A 22,668-nucleotide genomic window follows, 5' to 3' on the forward strand; every position below is an offset into this window, starting at 1 on the left:
GTGTTAAGTATATCTTTGTTATTCATGGCCAGAAACCTGAGTAGTTGAGAGACAGCTTTTTTTTGTATGTCCCCAAGAGATTGGAGCCCCATTCTGGCTAAAATGCTAGGATTTGGTAGTTATTGATGATATTTAAGCTAGTCTATATTTAATCACAAATCAAAATTTCAAGGTTTTGAGATCTCATGCACATCTACTGCTGTAGGCTGAGCAATCCAGGGAAGGAGTAGAACTTGTCATATTTCAATTATTTAAAAAAATGATGAATAATGAAAACAACTGCTCTTAAAGGAGTTTATGGTCCAAAGAATGGAGCAAATCCTTTTTCACATAATAGCAAGTCAAAAAAGTGTTCCAAAATAGAAGTAGTGGGAAAATAGCAAGGAAGAAACTCCCAAAAGAAGAGTTGCATTTGACACATAATGACATATGTGACAAGAAAAGTTACTGAAGGCATGTTGAGGCAATACCATGTGTTAATTAAGCATTGGAAAAATGAGGAACTAGAGAGAAAACTGACAAAATCCAATGGTTGAAATAACCATAATCAAATAAATACTTGTCATTTAGAAATCTATCTAGGTCTGTCCTCCTATTTCACCCTCTCAAGTCTAAGCCCCACCCTTAATCTACTCCAAATTTGTCAATTTATTTGCTAACAAGAATCTAATTTACAAATTGGATATCAGCTGTTTCTATCATGAGATCAGGGAATTTGAGTGACTGATATATTCTAGAAATAGGTGCCATAGACTGACCATGGAATAGAATACCCAGTAAAATCTAGATCTAGGTTATTTTAAATTATTTTCAGTTATCTAAGATCTAAAATTGGATTGTCATTCTTTTATCCAGAACAAGCCCAAAGACAGAGCTAGAACAGAAGAGAAAGCTCCTTATTTTTTCTCATAATCACAACATTAAAATATGGAAGGATAAAACAAGTATCTCATAATTACCTATTGCATACATGACACTTTACACATGTTACTTTATTGGATCTTTGCAACAACACAGAGTTAGATACTGTTATTATATACATTTTATTCCTGGGGAAACTGAAACAGACAGCTCAGTAGGTCCACATTACTATTAAAGGCTGAGATGGGATTTGATTCATTTGTCTTTGATTCTAGACCCAAGACACTATCTATTGTGCCATCTAGCTGCCTCCTAGAACTTGTTCTCTACCTTTGATATCACATTGAGAGAAATAGGTCCTCTACTCCCTATTGCAAGGGCTGCTTCTCCTTTACATCTTGGTTAAAAACAAAGATAATAATTATTACTGATATTAATGGAACACTTTAAAGATTTCAAAGATCTTCATATATATTTTCTACTTTGTACATCTCAACAACCCAGTGAAATGAGTTCTATGAGTATTATAATACCCATTTTACATATGAGGAAGCTGAAACTTAAAGAGGCTGACAATGATGAAGAAGGGAAAATAAGAAAAAGGAAGGGATATATATGACACTTATTATGTGCCAGACAGTACACTAAACATTTTATAAATATTATTCCATTTGATGTTTTCAACAACCCTATGAGTTAGATGCTTTTATTATACTCCTTTTACGGTTAAGAAAACTGAGGCAAATTAAAGCCAATTGACTTGTCTAATATCAGATAGCTAGGAAGTTTCTGAATCCAGATTTGAATCCAGATCTTCCTGTCTCCAGACCCAGCACTCTATCTCCTGTGTCACCTAGCTACCATGGTCATGCAAAAAGCAGGTATTCATGGTAAAATTTGAACCCAGATTTTGCTAATTCTATACCTAACACTATTTATTAGGCATCACATTTTCATGATGATTTAAATTTTAAATAATTTTTATTACAATAACCATTATTGTAGAGAGAAGATGGTGGATTTGAAGATACTATAATGCATCTATTATTAGTGATATATAATATATTTTCACATAAAATCTTATGGATTTTGCCCCTTAATGAGTACTTGGCAAATTGACCAACTTAGAACTTACCTCTAGATCTCTGTAGTTCTACAAAAAATAAAAATTCATTCACTCATTACTTATTTATAACTAGATCTAATACTCATGCAAATATTCAATGCTCTTATTTTAGAGATGAATAAATTGAAGTCAAATGTGTGTGTGTTACAGAAAGAGAGAAGACAGCTATAATGTTTCTTTCTCCCCCCATCTTTTTGCCATGATAAAAATTTCTAATTCCTTCAAATCATGTTCTTTGTGTCAGACCTCTCTGAATCAAAGTTTACTCCCCAAAATTTATCTTATCAGTTTGTTTTTTCTATACCATATCCTGCTCTTATTTGACCACTGAATTATATAAAGAATGGCATTGTGTAACACATAATTTCTTATGTTAAAAATATTAAGGAGGGAAATTCATACTTTTGAATTCCAATAAAGTTTGTGGCCCAGAAAGAAGGCCGCTTTAAATTTTAGTATGTACAGAAATAATTCATTACTGCCCATTGAGCTTACCAAATAAGGGAAATAACTGGAGCATCCAAAAGCTATTATTCTGGCTGAAAATTGGTTCAAACATGTGTCCTAGCATTTTATTCCTATTTGGATTTCTTGATTTACAGGTCTCAAAGAATGCTTAGAGAACAAAACCATGAGTACCACTCTGGACTGACTGGGAAGGAGAGTAATTTAGAGACCTTTTGCTAACCTAGACAGAAATCTATAGAAGAATATATAAAGGTGCTCTTTAAATACATCTAGATTGAAAATTTTGTTTATAATTTGAGTGAAGTCACATATAAAATTTTTGTCAAATTTGTGAATGAGATAAAGCTTATGGAAATCATTAATTCATTGATGATGGCTTTAGTATTCAGGAAAGCAAGATAAAAATGATGGGTTGAGACTAATAAGATAAGATCTCCTAGGAATAAACTCTGCCTCCATCCTAGCTACTCCATATCTATCTGTCTGACCTTGAATTTGTCCTTCAGTTTTTTTGATATATGATTTTCTCCAAGATATCACGGCATCTTCTTCATGACAGGTGCATTGTCAGGAAACAGATATACAAATACATTAAGAAGAGAGAAGTACTAAGAAAATCCATGGAATCCTGTTAGCAGGATGAATCAAAAACTTACTAATTCAGATGAATTATCAGACTCTAGTCTGAATTGATAAGGATCTTAGAGATTTTTTTTATTGGAGTGATGATCATAGCAGCAAAAAGAAAAGATAAGTGACCAATGTTTCAAATACTCTAGTTTTTGATTTTGATATTTATCTTAAGGATTTTAGTTAGTTATCCAATAACTGGTACAAAGAGCTTAAATACTAATTCTAAGAGCTAAGAAAAGGAGGAGGTGCCAGAAGACAGCCAAAGTCCTTATTAAATATTCCACAATTAAATGTCATATTTTCTGTATGTCATATTTTAAGGGTATTAGCAATTCTGAGCAAGACTGTTCTGAGCAAGCCTATTCTAAGCAAGGAACAACTGAAGGAATTGAGGGTTTTTAGTCTAGAAAAGAAAGGAGTTAAAAAATATGGTGACTATTATTAGACATCTTTGTTATGTGAAGTAATAAATCATATTTTGAGAGTTTTAAAAGGCTTACAAACAACTATGAAGATTAGACTTATTCTCAGTAACTAGAAGGAAGGCAGAAGAATGTGCAAAAAAAAAAAAAAAAGTTAATTATTTGTGAATTCCCATCACTGGAAATACATAAAATTCAACATCAAGAGTATCAGACTTAGGAGCTATGTGAGAGAGAATCTAGTGCCAACATCTTTTTTTATAAATGAATCAACCAAGACCCAGAAAGATAAAACAACTTGCTTGGAGATCGGATGAGTGTTAAATAAACTATCCAGGTTTCAAACTCAGATCTTCTCATTTCAACTCTAGAGCTTCCTTATGATGCAAACAAAGGGTAAATAACCACTTTTTTAAAAATGGAAGAAGGGGTAAGGTTTACATATTGATTAGAGACTTCCTTCTTTAATTCTAAATTATATTTTTTTTAGTTAATTAAATCATTGCAATTAATCTAACATGTTGCATATTAAAATCCCTCAGGGGCTTTTCTTGAGATTAGATTATAATTTGCTATGATTATATGCAATATTATTTTTGTATATAATAATATTAACTAGTAATAATAACTAGCATTTATATAGCATTTTGAGGTCTTTAAAAGGCTTTCCATATATTACCTCATTTGATCCTCACCATTATCTCTATTTTGCAGATAAGGAAACAGAGGCCAAGAAGTTGAATAATTTGCCCAGAGTCTTACAGCTATTAAGTATCTGAAGTAGAATTTTGAAAGCTGGTCTTCCTGACTCCAAGTTAGAGAGTCTCTGCACTAAACTATCTAGCTGTAGAAGTACTTCAAAATACTTAACCTTCCAAAGAATTTTAAAAGGGGTACTTTACACATTTTTAGTCTGTTCAGAAAGCTTTTTTTTTCCCTGAGGCAATTGAGATTAAGTGATTTGCCAGGGTCACACAGCTAGGAATTGTTAAGTGTCTTGAGGCCACATTTGAACTCAGATCCTCCTGACTTCAGGGCTGGTGCTCTAGCCACTATACTACCCAGCTACCCCTGTTCAGAAAGCTTTTTATTTCTAAGCGTTGTACATGGCCCCTAGTTCTGCCTGGATTATCAACGATCAGAAAACAATGGAGTCAAATTGGGCAAAAGTTTCACTGTACACATTCTTTTTATGGCACTATTTAAAGTGCTGCAGGACCACACGCAAAAAAAGACAGTCCTTTATTTTCTTTCTCTGGCTGAATCCCAATAACATTGCAGATGTCAAAAGCAATGTTTAGAATTCTGGGAACCAAATTTATTAGTTTGCCACTCTGGTTCCTGCTACTGCAATGCGTCAAAGGGATCCCAGATCCTCCTGGCAACATTTGCCCTCCAAAAGATCAGTACTGAAATCCCTTAAACTGTCTTAAGGAAAGGGCAATGTCTCCTATTTACATACTGTGGCTTTGCCCCAAAATTCCAACAGCCAAGATGAATAATGTTCATCATTAGAAGGTGGTTAGAAGTTTAAAAGTACTTTTGGTTACAATAAAGTGCTGATAGATATTATTGTTTTATACCCCTAACAGAAAGACATGACCTAAAAATATATTGTTCTTATAACAGCAATTGAGCTGTGATGTTCAATAAAGAACAGTATAGAAGAGATATCATGATGTAGGGGAAAAAAAGAGCACAGGACTAGGAATGAGGAACACTAAACTCAAGATTTATTTCTTCCACTTCTCTGAGACATCTTAGTCAATTCACTTTCTGTGTATATAAATTATATCTTATATAAAGATGTTATCCAATTCAAAACACGACACTATTCAAACTTTCACCCAATTGCCTCTACCTTGTGACTAGCAGCAAGCAGTACTAATTTGAGAAATTCCTAAAAGTAGGAATTCAAGTTACCTAAAGGGGAAAATTCTAATTTCTCCTGTTGCATATCCTTAATTCATAGTTTCTAATTTTAATATGCCTAAAGAAGAGCAGGATAGAATATGATCTTCTGGATATGCTATGGCCTAAAACATGAAAATAAGATGATGTTCATCAAGTAGTATTTAAAATATATAGAGACAAAGATGATAGACCTAATAAAGAGTAACATCTATAGGACTTTGAAAACTTTTAATTTAAGGAATGTAGTTAGAGAGAAGGGGCTGAGTTCACTTAATAAGAGACTTCAAATATTACAAGGTTACATCAAGCACTATCGTCATTATATAAGGCTATGTATTAAACAACAAAGAAACTTTCCAACAAACACAGCTTTGATTATCATCTATCAGAGTTGTTATTGTTTTTTGTGGGAAATTGAAGTAAATGACCTTTACCAACACTTTCAATTCTAAGTTTCTAGACTTCAAGAAGTAGCCACTGTTGAGTTAATTACAGAAGCATAGAAATGTATAATTATAAAGAATTCAATAGTTTAAATAATCCATATTTAAACATGAATTTCCTCTACAATATGCCAAGTAAGTGGTCATCCAGTGTTTCTATGAGGAGATTAAATAATAAGAAAAGTGCTATTTCCTAGGATGACCCATTATGTTTTTGATTAGTTCTAATTGGTAGGAAACTTTTCTAGAGTTAATAGTGAACCACAGAGGTGTTGTGGTATGGGAGTCACTTGCCAGTAACTGCTGGAGGTCTAACTCAGATCTGTAAAATGGATCTCTTCATGTGAGAGGATAATGATGATAAAAGGAGACTGAGAGGCAGTTGTGTTCTCTGACCTCTCTCCTCTTCCCTCTTGCCTCCAGCTTATTTCCTTCCAATCCATAAGGAACATCTGCGAAGGCTGCTTTGTAACTCCTTCAAGTTTATGATTCACAGCTTTGGAGGCTCTCTGAGAATTGACCTGTCCCTTCACCTAGGCATGGTTCTTAATACAGAGGTTTTTTTTTTTTTTTTAATGCAAGAAAATGACAGAACTTCTTCATTTTAGAAATTTTCAATAGATTGTCTACTTAATGACAAGTTTAAATAAGAAAGACCAAATAATGGCCCCAAATAATTTCCCTATGTAGGTAGACTTGATATGGAGAACAAGTGTGAGGAGGCTTTGGGTTAGGGAAACAAAAGCATAATGACTGCCTATTGCACATTAAATAATAGAATCAGGAAATGAAAATATCCTAACAACTTAGTGATATGAAATGAATCAAATTGTGTACATATACAAGAAAGATGAGAAGTCTGTAGCTATAGTTATTTGAATATGTTAGCAGAGTATAAGCTGAATATATATTTACAGTAAGATAAAATAGTCCTCCTCCCCAAGCTAATGATGTCATGGGGAACATTAGTTCCCAAGGATGACCATGGACTCCAGAATAAAGACAATTATCATCTCCACCATCTTCTTTCCTTTTCAGACTACTTTTGGATTCCGTTCTTGAAACTTGGTTTCATGAATGTTATTACCAAACTAGCACACTTCCAGAGGTCAATCTGTATGACAAAGGGAGTAATGTGAAAGAACAGCAGATGATTTGCTTGCTGGGGGAGGCGAGAAGAGGAGAGAAATACCTACTGAAGATATGATAGCTATCCTCAAGTATTTGAAGGACTGTGACATGGAAGTAAGAAGACTTGCCCTGCTTTCTTATAAAAGATAGAATTATAAATAATATTTGCAATCAGCAAAGAAATGTATTTGGACTCAATGTAAAGAAAACCTTTTTCACAATTATAGTCATCCAGGAGTGAGTTGGTCTTATCATGAAGATGATAAATTTCTTACTTCTACAGGCTTCAAGAAATTTGTTGAAAATGTTGTAGAATAGATATCCATTCAGGTGTACTTTAAACTTAATGATTCATAAGGGTTTTTCTTTTAAAAAAGAATCTTGGGATCCATAATTCTATGGTTTCACAAAATTCTTTGAAGAAAGAAAATTGAGGAGGGTATTTTATCCATGCCATAATCTATTCAATCAAGTAATCAAATCAATCCTTGCGGTAAATATCATGATTATTTCTTGATATTCTCAAGTAAAAGTTATAATAATATAGTTATTTTATCTACTTCAATCTAGCTTCCACTTGAAGACAATTTTAAGGGAAGCAGGAGAAAGAATGTGTGAATAATTTTTTCCCAACAACCTAGTCTTCTTTTGGTCACCTTTGTTAGTAGATTTTTTTCCCCTTATACAGAGAAATAGATCTGAGCTAAACATGAAGTTGTAATTGTAAATGCCCTGAGAGAAAATGGACAGCCATTGAAGGCATTGGTTTTCTCTAACAACAAAATTGTTAAAGAGTTAAAGAGGCTAGATGATTACCTGTGAAGGATATTATAAATGGAATCCATATTTCAAGTACAGGTTATACTAGGAGACTTCTGAAAGCCCTTGAAATTCTGAGATACTATTGTTTTCTGAGTAACTGACATATAGAAATATGCTGAAGGTAAATTCATTGCCTCCTGAAATTTTTGTCCTTTTATCTTGCCCTATTCTGTACAACTAAATAAAGTTTATTTTAAGAATAACAGTATCTACCTAAACTAGTCTGCTTGTTAAATGCCATACCAATCAAACCTCCAAAAAATTATTTTATAGAACTAGAAAAAATAACAAAATTCATCTGGAAGACCAAAAGGTCAAGAATATCAGGGAATTAATGAAAAAAAAATACAAATGATGGTGACCTAGCAATACCAGACCTAAAACTCTATTATAAAGCTGCAGTCATCAAATTCATATGGTACTGAGTAAAAAATAGAAAGGTGAATTAGTGGAATAGCTTAGATACACAAAGCAAAATAATCAATGATTATAGTAATCTAATGTTTGATAAATCCCCAAATTCTAGTTTCTGCGATAAGAACTCATTATTTCACAAAAATTACTGGAAAAATTGCAAACTAATATGTCAGAAACTTCCATCTCACACCCTATACCAAAATAAGGTCAAAATTGGTACATTATTTGGGCAAAAGAATGATACTATAAGCAATTTAAGAGAGCAAGGCATAGTTTACCTATCAGATCTTTGGAAAAGGAAAGAATTTGTGGCCAAAGAAGAGCTAGAGAATATTATGAAATGCAAAATGAACAAACTTTGATTACATTAAATTACAAAGCTTTTGCATAAACAAAATCAATGTAGTCAAAATTAAAAGGGAAGCAGAAATCTGGGGAAATTTTTTTACATCCAGTGTTTGTGCTAAAGGCCTCATTTCTAAAATAAATAAAGAACTGATTCAAATTTATTAGAATTCAAGTCATTCTCCAGTTGACAAATATTCAAAGGATATGAACAGACTAAAAATAAAAAATGTTCTAAATCATTATTAAATGAACATCAAAAGAAAACAAAACCAAATTTAAAAAAAACACACCTCTCAGATTGGTTAAGATGACAGGGAAAGGTAATGGTAAGTGTTGGAAGGAATATGGGAAAACTAGGACAGCAATACATTGTTGGAGTAGTTGGCAACTTATCCAACAATTCTGGAGAGCAATTTGGAACTATGTCTAAAAGGCTACCAAACTTTACATATTCTTTGATTCAGCAGTCCTTCTACTGAGTCTGTATCTCAAAGACATCATAAAAAAGGAAAAGGACCCACAAGTAGAAAAATGTTTGTAATAATTCTTTTTGTAGTGGCAAGGAACTAGAAACTGAGTGGATGCCCGTCAGTTGAGAAAAGAGTGAATATGTTAGGTAATATGAATGTAATGGAATGTTATTGTTCTATAAGAAAAAATAAGCAGAATAATTTCAGAGAGGCCTGGAGAGACTGATATGAACTGATGCTGAATAAAACAAGCAGAACAAGGAAAATGTTGTATGCAGCAACAGCAAGATTATATGATGATCAACTATGAGAGACTTGATTCTTCTCACCAGTTCAGTGATACAAGGCAATCCCAATAAATTTTGGATGGAAAACACTATCCACATCCAGAGGGAGATCTATAAAGACTAAAAATAAATCAACATATGTTATGTTCACTTTTTTCCTTCTCTTCTGTGTTTTATTTTCTTGTGTTTTTTCTCTTTTGTTCGGATTTCTCTCTCCCAACATGATTTACAAAGAAATATGTTTTTTTTAATGAATGTATATGTACAACAAAAATGTTTTGCATGTAACTGGAGAAAAACATTTTTTAATAAAAGTAAGATTTAAAAAACAGTATTCCATCAATTAGGAAATGGCTTTAAAAAAAACCTGGTTTGTGATTGTAATGAAATATTATTGTACTCTAAACAGAGATGTTTTCAGAGAAACTCAGAAAGGTTTACATGAACTGATGATGTATAGTGCAGTGAACTGAACCAAGAGAATATTGTACACAGTAACAACAATATTGTTTGATGAAGAACTGTGAATTATCCCAAAGGACTAATGATGGAGCATTATCCACCTCCAGAGAAAGAATTTATATTGTTTGAATACAGACTGAAGTATGTGATTTTTCACTTTCTCATTTCATTCTTTTTTTTTTCTTTTGCTCAAGTTTTCTTATAAAAATGATTGATATTAAATGCTTGACATAATTGCACACATATAACCTATATCTGATTGCTTACCATCTTAGGAAGAAGGAAGGAGAGGAAGAAAGGGAAAGGAGTTGGATCTCAAAACTTTAAAAATATTTAACTTAAAATGTTAAATTGTTTTAACATAATTAGGGGAGCATAAAATGTATGTTAAGAAAAAAAGAATAAAGAAATGTTTGGGCTGCATTCTACTTTTTAATTTTTTTTTAATTTAAAATAAAAGAATGATTTTATCTCTTCATTCTCTACCTCCTTCTTTCCATTTAGTGCCAATACCTCATTGACACAGGCCAAGTGCTTATTGCTCTCCATCTAGCCAGGGTGCCACACTGGCAGAATTTTACATGCCAAATCTTTGCTGTTTCTTTCCCTGTATATTCTTTATGACCCCATTCTCTCATGAATTTGCTTTCTTATAAGCATTAGTTAATTGAATAAATTAATTCCTTCTCAGATACTAGTGGATTATAGAATCTCAGTGTTTCACTCCTGCCAGACAAATATATTTGGAACTTCAGTCATATTGTCAACACAGTGTGGAAAGAGCTTGAAATTGAAAGCAAAAATTCCTTGCTTTTAGTTCTACATTTACCACTAATTAGCCACATAATCCAAGCAAACTATTTCCCTTCTCTAGAATGAGTTTCCTCATTTATCAGACAATGAGTATGGTCTTAATAATATCTAAGATCCTTTTAATCTCTAAAATCTTAAGAGTTTGTGATTAAAGATAGAAGGCCAATGAAAAAATGACTATGAGTAATGAAAAGCTTTCTGTGTTTGCCTAATAATACTATATATGTGTTTTAACTGTTCCTTAGAGTTTTTGAAACTTTTTAATATTGTTTTTAGTTGTTAAAGTGTAAATGTGAAATTTTTAATTTCAATTTAAAGAAATCATTTTCTAAAAATTCAAGTCAAACAACAATGGGGCATACTAATTTATATTATATTAGTGAACTTACTGTTATTTGGAGGTATTTACATACTAAATAGATAAAAGGGTGAGAAGGAGATTTAGCTGATTTCTAAAATCTTTTGAAATTATAAGATTCTATTAATATGAACTCTGAGAATAGGGACAGTTTTCTCTTTTCTATTCATATCTTCAGAACTTAGTGCAGTGTCTGGCACATAGAAGGAACTTAATAAATGTGTGTTGAGTTAATGATTCCCAATATGTTATTGACTTCTGTTTTATCAAGCTTTTCTTAATAAAGCCCCTGATGAACAAGTGTCTTTTCACTGAATTCTTTTTTTGTGTGGTTGTAAATTTTCTTAGTAGCATAAAAATAAAACAACAATCAGTTGAGCTTTAGAGGCAATGAGAGAAATAATGGAGCTGAAGATGTCAACTCTTCATTACAATAGATAAAAGTTGTGAATGGAAGTCCAAATCCACAAGACTTTCTGATAGGTTCTTTTTGCTTTGTTGTTTTAAATAATTAGAAATTTTGCTAATAATATCTCTGAAATATTGTGCTACATTTTGAAGAAACATTTGATTAAAGATAAACATACAAGGAAGATATTGCTTCTTATAAATATGAAGAGTAAACCCAGGTTATTGGGAGAAAAGGAAAGGAGAAGAAACAAGCGGTGAGGTTCCATGGACTCTATGCTCAGAAGAACTGTTATTTTGTTTGTGGCCAGTGATTCTTCTCTCCCCTGATTTTGAAATGAATCACAGTAACACAAAGGGATATAGAAAGAAATCCAGATCAGTTATTTTACTTTTTTTTAAGACTTCCTCCTAAGAACTCCTAAACTCTTTTTTCTGTAAACATATTTATACAATTCTCTTGTTGCACAAGAAAAATCAGATCAAAAAGGAAAGAAAATAAGTAAGAAAACAAAATGAAAGCAAACAATATCAAAAAGAATGATAATGTTATATTGTGATCCACATTCAATTCCCACAGTCCTCTCTGGTTGTAGATTGCTAGATCATTGAAACTGGCATCAATCATCTCATTGTTGGAAAGAGTCATGTTCTTCAGAACTGATCATCATATAATATTGATATTGCCATGTGCAATGATCTCCTGGTTCTTAGCATCAGTTTATGTAAGTCTCTCCAGGCCTCTCTAAAATTATCCTCCTGATCATTCCTTATAGAACAATTTAACATTCATATATCATAACTTATTCAGCCATTCTCTAACTGATGGACATCCATTCAGTTTCCAGGTTCTTGCCACTTCAAAAAGAGTTACTACAAACATTTTTGCATATGTGGGTTACTTTCCCTCCTTCAGGATCTCTTTGGGATACAAGACCAATAGAAACATTGCTGAATCAAAGGGTAGGCACAGTTTGATAACTTTTTGAGCATAGTTCCAAATTGCTCTTCAAAATGGTTGGATCTGTTCACAGTTCAGACCAACAATGTATTAGTGTGCCAGTTTTCCCACATCCCCTTCAATATTCATCACTATCTTTTCTTGTTATTTTAGCCAATCTCAGAAGTGTGTAGTACTGTCTCAGAGTTATCTTAATTTGCATTTCTCTGATCAGTAGTAATTTGGAGCACCTTTTCATATGATTAGAAATGGTTTTAATTTCTTTATCTGAAAATTGGAGAATGACTTGAATTCTTATAAATTTGCATCAATTCTCTATATATTTTAGAAATGAGGCCTTTATCAGAACCCTAAAATGTAAAAATGTTTTCCCAATTTATTGCTTCCTTTCTAATCTTTTTTGCATTCGTTTTGTTTATACAAAACCAACTTAACCTAATTAATCAAAATTATCTTTGGTGTTCAATTGTGAGTTCCAGTTCTTCTTTGGACACAAATTTCTTCCTTCACCACAGATCTGAAAGGTAAACTATCCTATATTCTTTAATTTGTTTATAATATCACTCGTTATTTCTAAATCATGAACATATTTCAACCTTATCTTGGTATGTCATGTTCAATAACCCACTGCTTTCCAATAATCCATTGGTAATCTATCCTCTTCTCCACCTCCCTATCACCTTATAGGCAGTTATAATGAAAGTGAAAATGCTTGGAGATGGAGTATCTTGTGTAAGGGATAGCAAGATAAGTGTTGCTAGATTGCAGAATAAGTATTGTGAGGTTGTAGATGGCGTATGATGTAAGAAAACTGAAAAGATATAGTAGGGAATTGGTTATTAAGGATTATGAATAAATTAAAATCCATTCAAATTATAGACTCTTAAAGGTTAGAACTGAACCAGAATTCAGACATCATCTCATCCAAAGTTTGTTTTATATAGATCTTAATGACACAGAGGCCTAATGATCAAAGAAAAGTCAGTGTGATGATGCTGAATTGTGTTGAATTGGTAGATTTGAGTTCAAATACCAACTTATATATTTATTTACTGAGTTATGTGGAGAAAGTCACAGAACCTCACTGTGTTTCTGTGTACAAATAAGATAATAATATATGCATTACTCCCCCACCATATACATATACACACAGAGTTGTTATGAAGAAATCATTTTATAATTGTCAAAACACTAAATGAAGGTGTTAGTAAGACATCCAGACTACTGATTAATTCTCTGCAGAGAATCCATCAGAGGGGAAGAATGAAAAAGCATGAAGAGACATGAATGTATGTGAAGTGATCTGTACTAATATATTCAATTTGAATATATTTAGATTACAGATTCCAAATTTCTTGAGGTATTTATTATCAAAAGGCTTGTTTAAAGTGGCAGAGCCTGGACTGCAACAAAGATCTTCTAACTCTAGCCTCAATACCTTTTAACCTGCACTATGGGCATGTATGAACATTGACATTTTTATTTCAAATAATAAAAAAAATCAAATTATTCACCACAATTTTCCTTCTAGGAGAATGTGGAGTTTTTTTGAAATAGAAAAACTAACATATAAGATGACTCCAATAGTGTTTCCAGGGTTTAATTTCCCCAGGGTCAAATTAAAATGCCCAGATTAGTCCAATTTAAGTAAAAATAAAGGAACACTTAATAAGATGAAAATGATATTGGATTGGATTTAAAAGAATTGGGTTCAAATTTTAGGCTGATATTTCTGTTGTTATGATATATATCTGTTGATATGTTGATATGTTATGATATGTTGAAATATCATAATCCTTCCAGTTACCCATAACAATCAGTGTCATCCTCATCTCCTCACTCTCTTTTACCCCATATATTCAATTAGTCACCATATCATAAAAGGTCTATTCACACTCTATCTATCAATCTAATTTAGATTCTTGATGTTTTTCATCTGGACTATTGCAAAAGCTTCCTAACTTCTTTCTCTGATTCAAGAGTTTTCCCCCCTACTCAAAGCTATTCTCCAAACAACTGAAAAAGTGTTTTTTGTAAAGTATTTTTTTTCTAAAGCCTGACCATGACATTCCTTTATTCACCAAATGTCAATGACTTCCTATTATTTCCAGGAAAAAAAATAGAAACTTTTTTGGAGGGAAATTAAAACTCATCACAATATAAAACCTGATATAAGGGAAAGGAAATTAGATTTAGAGTTTAGAAGAACTGGTTGTTCAAATTCCATCTCAGACACCAAACTGGTTATGTGATGCTGGGCGATTTACACAATTTCCTAATTTGTGAATTTCTTTAATATACTGAGGAAAAATAACTCAATGTACATTAAAGACCTTTGCAGCTCTAAGTCTATGATCCTGTAATGCTACCTTTCTAGCTTTATTAGACATGCAACAGTATCTGAATATTTGAAAATGTAAAAGCATGTTATCAAAAAATCAACATAGTATTCTACTTTACATTCCATGTTCCAAACCATCCAACCAATTGAATTTTGAAGAGTTCTGGACTTAGAATCAAGAAAACTCAGTTTCAAATTGTGTCGCTCCCTATGTTATTTTTAAAGTACCAGACTTGAAAACTCATTAGCAGTGTGATTGAGAGCAAGTCACTAAAACTCCCTGATTTTCAGGTTCCTCATCAGTAAACTGAGAATAATATCCATGAGACTTATGGAAAAAGTTTGTTGTGGAGTTCAAATGAAATATACATATGAAATGCTTAGCTAACCTTAAAATGATATTTAAATGTCAAATATTATTATTCAAAAAGCATTTCTTCATCAGCTAGCTTAAGGGTCCATGGTACAACAGAGAAAACTCTTTTTACAGGTTTCATTACAAGTCTTGACATGATGTTTCAGATCTGAAGTTATGAATCATTCCATGGCTCCCAGCAATAATTTTGTTTAGGATGCTATGTAAAAATAAATCATCTCAGACATCAAGGTGATGCTTTGCTGATGAAAATTAATAACATCTTGGGAACTTTCTTTTGGAAAGAAAAGGCAATTAATTATGCAACTAGAGTGTTTTAAATTATATTCACAGGAATATTATCTGGACTTTAGCATACTGTATTTGAATTTCAAAAGTTTGGAAATATATTTTTAAGCAATGACTAGGAAGAGTTAATCATGTAAGTTCTTGTTAATTAAAAAAATGGAAAGGATAATTATAGGATAATTCAAAATATTAATGTTTTCTCCAGTGACTTGGAGTTGGAAGATTTAGATTACATCTCCAGTTTTGATGCTTACCTACTCTATGATATTGTGAACAGGATACATCAGCTCTCTGAGCTTCAACTGTAATGTCTCTGCCTCTATATGAGAAAAAAAGAGATTTTTAAGCCTATTAGTCTGGCAATGAGAGCTATAGGAACATAAAAATAGAACTAGAGTAGAGTTGTGCTGAAAGCAGCTTGAAGTGGTTTGTGAGAGTTTTATTCAGTTTTCAGGATGAATATTACTTGCTCAGAAATCAGCAGGTCTATAGATTAAGAATATGATTTATTGCTTTTTGATTATTACTTAAGAAAGTAATGGGTAAAATGTTAATAATGAAGATCATCTTAAAATTTCGTTATGAGTACTTCTTAAAGACAACTAATCATTAAACATTTACTAGTATACCACAGGATGATAGGGACCTGAAAGGCCATAAATTTCAGTGAGGTCTAAGAAGGTTAAATGATTTGTCCCAGTCCCACGGGTAAGTATCAGAAGCAGAATTTGAACTCATATCTTCTGACTTCAGAAGCAATGATCTTTCTCTGGTTCTCCATACTTAGAAAATGAGACTTGTCCTAACAGTATTTGACTTTCATCCTTGTCATTCTGAACCTGTAATACATACTCTGTCTCAATTTCTTTCTTATCCTCATCCAATTTTACCAGATATTAAATTTATCTGTGAAGTTCACATATTCCTAGTAGACTGGAGGCTGCTCAGACATAGTGACTATGGATTTTTTTTTTTATCTTTCTATGTCCAAAGCATATAACTTAGTAAGCACTTATTAAATGTCTATTGAATTAGTTTGACAAGAGGCAAGGTAATACACTGGTAAAGCCACTGGATTTGCAGTCTGAACACATGGGTTCATATCCTCACTGTGTCATTTACAACATATGTGATCACGGGCAAATGATTTAATTTTTCTGAGCCAGTGTCCAAATATTTAAAATGATGGGACTCCATGAGATATCCTCTAAGGCCCTTTCATGACCTAAATATTAAAAATGCCTACCAAAAGTTTAAAAGAACACAGGGTTGTGTCTACTTAAATACTCAAGCACTATCATTATGAATATTCTTTACAGTAACTCAATTCCCAACCCAAGTCATCATGTATGTTAACTGTTAACACATACCCAGTCCATAATCTTTTTTCATCATTCCTTTCCTAATATTTTTTATTCATGCTCTTCTTTGGAGATCCTTATTTAATATAAATGCCTTTGCATAATCACAATGTGTCTCTCCGTTGCCTTACACATGATACATATTTTGTATGGTTGTAAGATTGCAACATTATCATATATGAACATTTGAAAATTGAAACACATTATCAAATAATTAAAAATATTTCTTGAGTGCCTATTATATAGTTAAGGCATGCATGTCATGAATCATATTTCATCACCTGAATTCTCAACTACTCTGAAACTATACCTATGAAAAAGAAAACCTGCATTTTTAAAAAGTTAGGTGATTCAGACCAACTCCAATGGTCTTGTTATGGAGAGAGACATTTGCACCCAGAGAGAGGACTATGGGAATTGAATGTCAATCACAACACAATATTTTCTCTTTTTTGTTATTATTTGCTTGGATTTTTTCTTTTTTCATTTTTTCCTTTTTGATCTGATTTTTCTTTTGTAGCATGATAATTGTGGAAATACGTATAGAAGAATTGCACATGTTTAACATATATTGGATTACTTGCCATTTAGAAGAGAAGGTGGGGGAAAGGGAGGAAGAAAAAATTTGAAACACAAGGTTTTGCAAGAATGTTGAAAACTATGCATATGTTTTGATAATTAAAAGCTTTAGAAAGAAAATAAGTTGATGTTTTTATCTTCCAACTATTTATACATATACTATATCACTTTCTAGATATACTCTATAGTAATCTATAGATTACATTTTGACAAAGTATATTATATAAGTATATTCATAAAATGTTATGAATAAAGTCATCTTTAAAATCTAATCATATACATACATGTATGTATACATAATACCCATAGATAGTATGTCCATATAATTTTGTTGATATATGCATATATATGCATACATATGTTTAAACACACAGATATACATATGTATTCTCTTTCTTTAAAAGTCCCATCATCACCATGCCATTGTGGGCTGAAAGTTTTAGTCTATGATATAAGGATCAAAGCCTGTTCACTCTTCCAAGAACATCTAGTCTCAGCTTAAGATATTTCATTGACAAAAGCAATAGAAGCACATCATGTTAGAACTCAAAAGAATGCTAGAGATCATCTTGTCCAATCCTTTTATTTTATAGCTTATAAAATTGAGACCCAGAAAGGTTTGTGACTTGCTCCAAGAATAGGGATGAGTCTGGAATTCTGCCCAGCTCTTCTGTATCCAAATGTAGCTTTTCCCACCACACAGTGCTTCTTTCCAATACATCATTAACACTATCTAGAAAACATCTCATGAATCTAACATTTGATATGTGTTCTACTAGTTACATCCTTCCACTATTTTCTCTGTCACAACTACTTTTCTCACCAAGGAGGTGAGGAAATAGAATTACATGCCAAAAATTCATAGCAGATTTTCTATGGTTTTCTGTTATGAGCCAGAACTCTTTACTTGAAACAAGGATGCTTACAAGGTACTAGCTAAATGGAATTGATGAGACAATGGTTATCTAGTTTAGCATGGTTCAGTATGATTGATTTAATCTTACAACAAATAATGGTTTCCTAGTGATATAATGATTGCTTTATACTCAGTGTGGAGCATATAAGCAGGGACTGAGAGCCACAGAGGAAAAGCTGAGAGTCACAGAGGACAAGCACACCAGAAGCTCTTGGAGGCAAGAAGGCAGAAATTCATTTCACCTTCAGTCAGGCTCTTGCACTTCCCCCACTGAGACTAAGTCCGGTCTGAAAGGCTCTTCAGAAAGCTGCCAGCCTCAGGAAGGAGATAAAAAGAAGGCTGTTCCCAGAGACCTCTAGGAAAACCGAAACAAAGAGAACATTACAGTTTTCATGGGGATTTTCTAAGATTTTTTAATTATAAAAAAGAATTTTATTTATACAAAGGTCCTTAACATTGCAATTGTTAAATGCTACATCTATTTGCTCACCAGAGATGGCTCTCTACACAAAAGTCTGCAATTCTCTTGTTCGTTCTTTGCTGAAATAATCAGCCTTTCACCTCAAAGGTCTCATAAATTTATTCATTGACTTCTCTATAACATTCACTCTGAATATCTCACAACAGTTTTTTCCTTTAGATCAGCTCTTTTTATTCCAATTCAGTAAGAGTTATTAGACTGAAGATCTCTCACCCCTAAAATGTGTTAGCCTAAGAAGTAAACTTCAATATCTAAGAAAAGTTCCTCTTTAAATATGGCTTTGAGCCCCAGTTTATAATACTATAAATACAAAACATCTTCTCACCCCCTACTCTTACAGATTAGATGATGCACACTACAGAAGTTTTTGTTTTTTTAATGTAAGAATTCATCAGTTTTGGTACTGCCTCTCAGAAACAGATCTCAATTTTTCTGTTCCTTAGTTAAAGCCTTCAAGAATTTGGTGTGAACCAGTGATGTCAATAGATAAAGCTTCCTGTATCAAAGCAGATCAGCAACTCTTCTGTAAGTATATAGTAATTAACTTTTATGTAGTGCTTTAGGGTTTGCAAAGCATTTTACACATATTATTTTATACTGTACTCTTGACAAAATGGGAAGTATGCATTAATATTATTATCCTGATTTTACAGAAAAAGAGATTGAGAAAGAGTAAGCGACTTACTCATGGTGACATATCTAAGTATCTAAGTGTCTAAGATGAATTTAGACTTCAAGTCTTCGCAACTCCAAGTTAGACACTCTATCCATTATGCCATTCAGAGTTGACCCAGGTACTGAAGGGATTAAATTGCTTATTTTCCTAGTGTCTTGTGATCACTAGGTATCAAAGGTCTTAAATCTCAGTCTTCTTAACTCTCAGACCAGCTCTAATCTCTCTCCTGAGCTCCAGTCTAGAACCACCAAATACATTTTAGACAACTCAAATTAGACATATTTTAGATATCATAAATTTGACATATTTAAAAAAAGAACTCATTACTTCCTCCCCAGTTAAATCATTTCTCCTTAATTTTCCTGTTTCTACTGATGGCACCACCACTCTCCCAGATTCTCAAGCTCATAATAACAATGTTATTTTCAACTCCTGATTTATACTGACCCACATATTCAAAATATAGTCAAATCTTGCTTTAACTTTCATAATAATTCTCCTTATGTGCCCATATCTCCCTATTCACATAATTACCACTTTTCTATAAAACACAATCATGTCTCACCTTTACTGTTGCAATAGTGGAGATTCTACTACATGTCTCTCCCCATTCTTCTCATCCTCTAGTCAGCTGCCAAAGTGATATTCCTAAAACACAAATCTGACCATGATATTCCCCTACTCAATGAGCTACACTGACTCTCCCTTACCTTCAGGATCAAATACAAAATTCTCATTTTGTAATATAGAGCCCTTCATAATCCAGGTCTGTCTTACTTTCTAATCATCTTGTCCTTTGTTTCTTTCTACATAGTCTTCAACATAGTTACATGGTCATCCTGCCATTTTTTAAACATGGCCACTCCATCTCTTCACTCCAAGCATTTGTACATGTTGACTCCTGGAGTTTCTCTGCTTCAAATCCCACCTTCTGTAGCAAGTCTTTTCCACTTTCCTCCCAAATAACACTCATACACATTTCCTTCATTCTGAGATTCCCTTTCATCTCTACTATATATTTATCTTGTCTATATGTAATTATTTACATATTGTCTTCCCCATTATAATGTGGACTTCTTGAGAACATGGCCTTTATTAAATTCCAAATAGTAAATGCTTAATAAAGATTTATTGATTGACTAAATGACTGATCACCTTTCTGTGCCCAATGCCAATTAACAATTTTTTTTTGGGGGGGGGGCGGGGATTAGTTTTGGTTTTGGATTTTTTTTTTTTGCAACATCCCTATTGGTCATGTGGGGAAATACATTTTGCATGACTTATCATTTGCAATTGATATCATATCTCTTGCCTTCTCAATAGGGAGGGGAGGGGCAGACAAGAAGAAGAGAATTCAAAATCAGATTATTAAAAAATAAATGTTAAAATCCACAAAAGTAATTTTAAAAATTTGACTGTTGATGTCAAATTGGTGGAGGGAATATTAAGATATAAAAAATAAAGAGTGAAAGAGTGAGATTTGTAAGGGAATATCTTAATAGATCACTGATGAATTTGATTATTTTAAAAATTAAAATTCAAATATAATCACATTTTACTAGCCCACTAACCAAGAGCTCATTATTTCTTTATTACAAACTGTAATCTAAGAAAAAAATCTTTCTTAATAAATTGGTCATTTCCCCAATCAGCCAGCCTCTTCCAAAAGGCTGTTTCTTCATAGATAGCAGTTATGTAAATAACTATATATTTTATATCTTTAAATGATTTCAAAATTGCTTCTAGTAGTGTCATCTGTTCCCACATAAATCAATAATATTGGGTAGTTGCAACTATCCTATTTTTAAAGATAAGTTACAATTATTGCTAGGAATATTATTTGTTGTTATTCAGTTGTATCTTACTCATCCCAGCAAAGATTCTGGAGTGGTTTGCCACTTTCTTCTCTTGCTCATTTTTCAGATGAGAAAACTGAAGCAAAAGCATTAAGTGACTTGCTAAACATCCCACAACTAGTAAATATCTGAGGTCAGAGTTGAATTTTGGAAGATATGGATCTTCCTGACTTCACGCCAGCACTCTATCCACCATATCATCTAGCTGTCCATAGGAGTATTATGACCTCCTTTAATGAATTCAGATTTTCAGGCTGTCAAAAAACCAAGACCAAACATTTGAATAATCATGTCTGTAGCATAATAAGAAGTTTATACTACTAGATGACTCCTGATAGGTCCCTTATTTTTTTTTATCTTTCCTCCCCCTCCTTCTTTCTTACTCTTCTTATCCCATTTTTAAAATTCTCTCTTTTCCTTATTGAACTAGGTCTTAGTTTCCTCATCTATAAAACAAAACTGTCTTACAACCTATATCAAGACAAGCTCTAAATGCATACCTGATGCAGACATTTAAAAGTTCTCATAAACAAATTGTAAAAACAAGGATGAAAATACTTTTCACAAGTATGCATAAGGAAAAAGCTCATGACCAAACAAAGGATAAGGAGGGGATTCTCAGAAAAAAAAAATTGGACAATTTTGCTTACATGAAACTGAAATGTTTATGGACAAACAAAACCAACACTAATAAATCTAGGGTTTTGTGAAATTTTTACCTGATATAGCTTTTTTATTGAAGCAGTATTTTAAGAATTCATTCTTCTACTAAAGAAAATAAGATTTCAGATAATATTAACTGAGTATATAAAGTTTTGCTGAAGCAAAAGAACTGAAGAGAATGAGTATTTACATAACACCTACTATGTAAAAGTCATTGTGCTAAGCACTTTATAGATATTATCTTGTTTAATTCTCATAATAACCCAAAAGAGCAGTTGCTATTATTTTCCCCATTTTATAAGTGAAGAAACTAAAGCAAATAGACTTTAAGTAAATTGCCAAAGATCATACAGATAGCAAGAATCTGAAACTAGATCTGAATTTAAGTCTGACTCCAAACCCCACCTTATACTGACTATTATCACTTAACTATCTATAGAATAATACAAGCTGTTAAATTACTACTTATTAATAAATGTTTGTCATTGTTCAGTCACTTTCAATTATGGGCAGCTAAATGGCACAGTAGAATGAGTGTTGAACCTGGAGAGAGGAAGACTCATCACCCTGAATTCAAATCTGTACTCAACCCTTAACTAGCTATGTAACCTGAATAAGTCATTTAACCTGGTTTTCTCATCTAAAAAAAATTATTTGAAAAATAAAATCACAAACCACTCCAGTATCTTTGCCAAGAAAATTTTAAATGGGGCCATGAAGAATTAGACATGGTTTAATAATGACAAAACAATTTAAAGTCTTGAATTCTGAACATTCACAATACTAT

This window comes from Antechinus flavipes, chromosome 4, assembly GCF_016432865.1.
Source record: "Antechinus flavipes isolate AdamAnt ecotype Samford, QLD, Australia chromosome 4, AdamAnt_v2, whole genome shotgun sequence".
Lineage (NCBI taxonomy): Eukaryota > Metazoa > Chordata > Mammalia > Dasyuromorphia > Dasyuridae > Antechinus > Antechinus flavipes.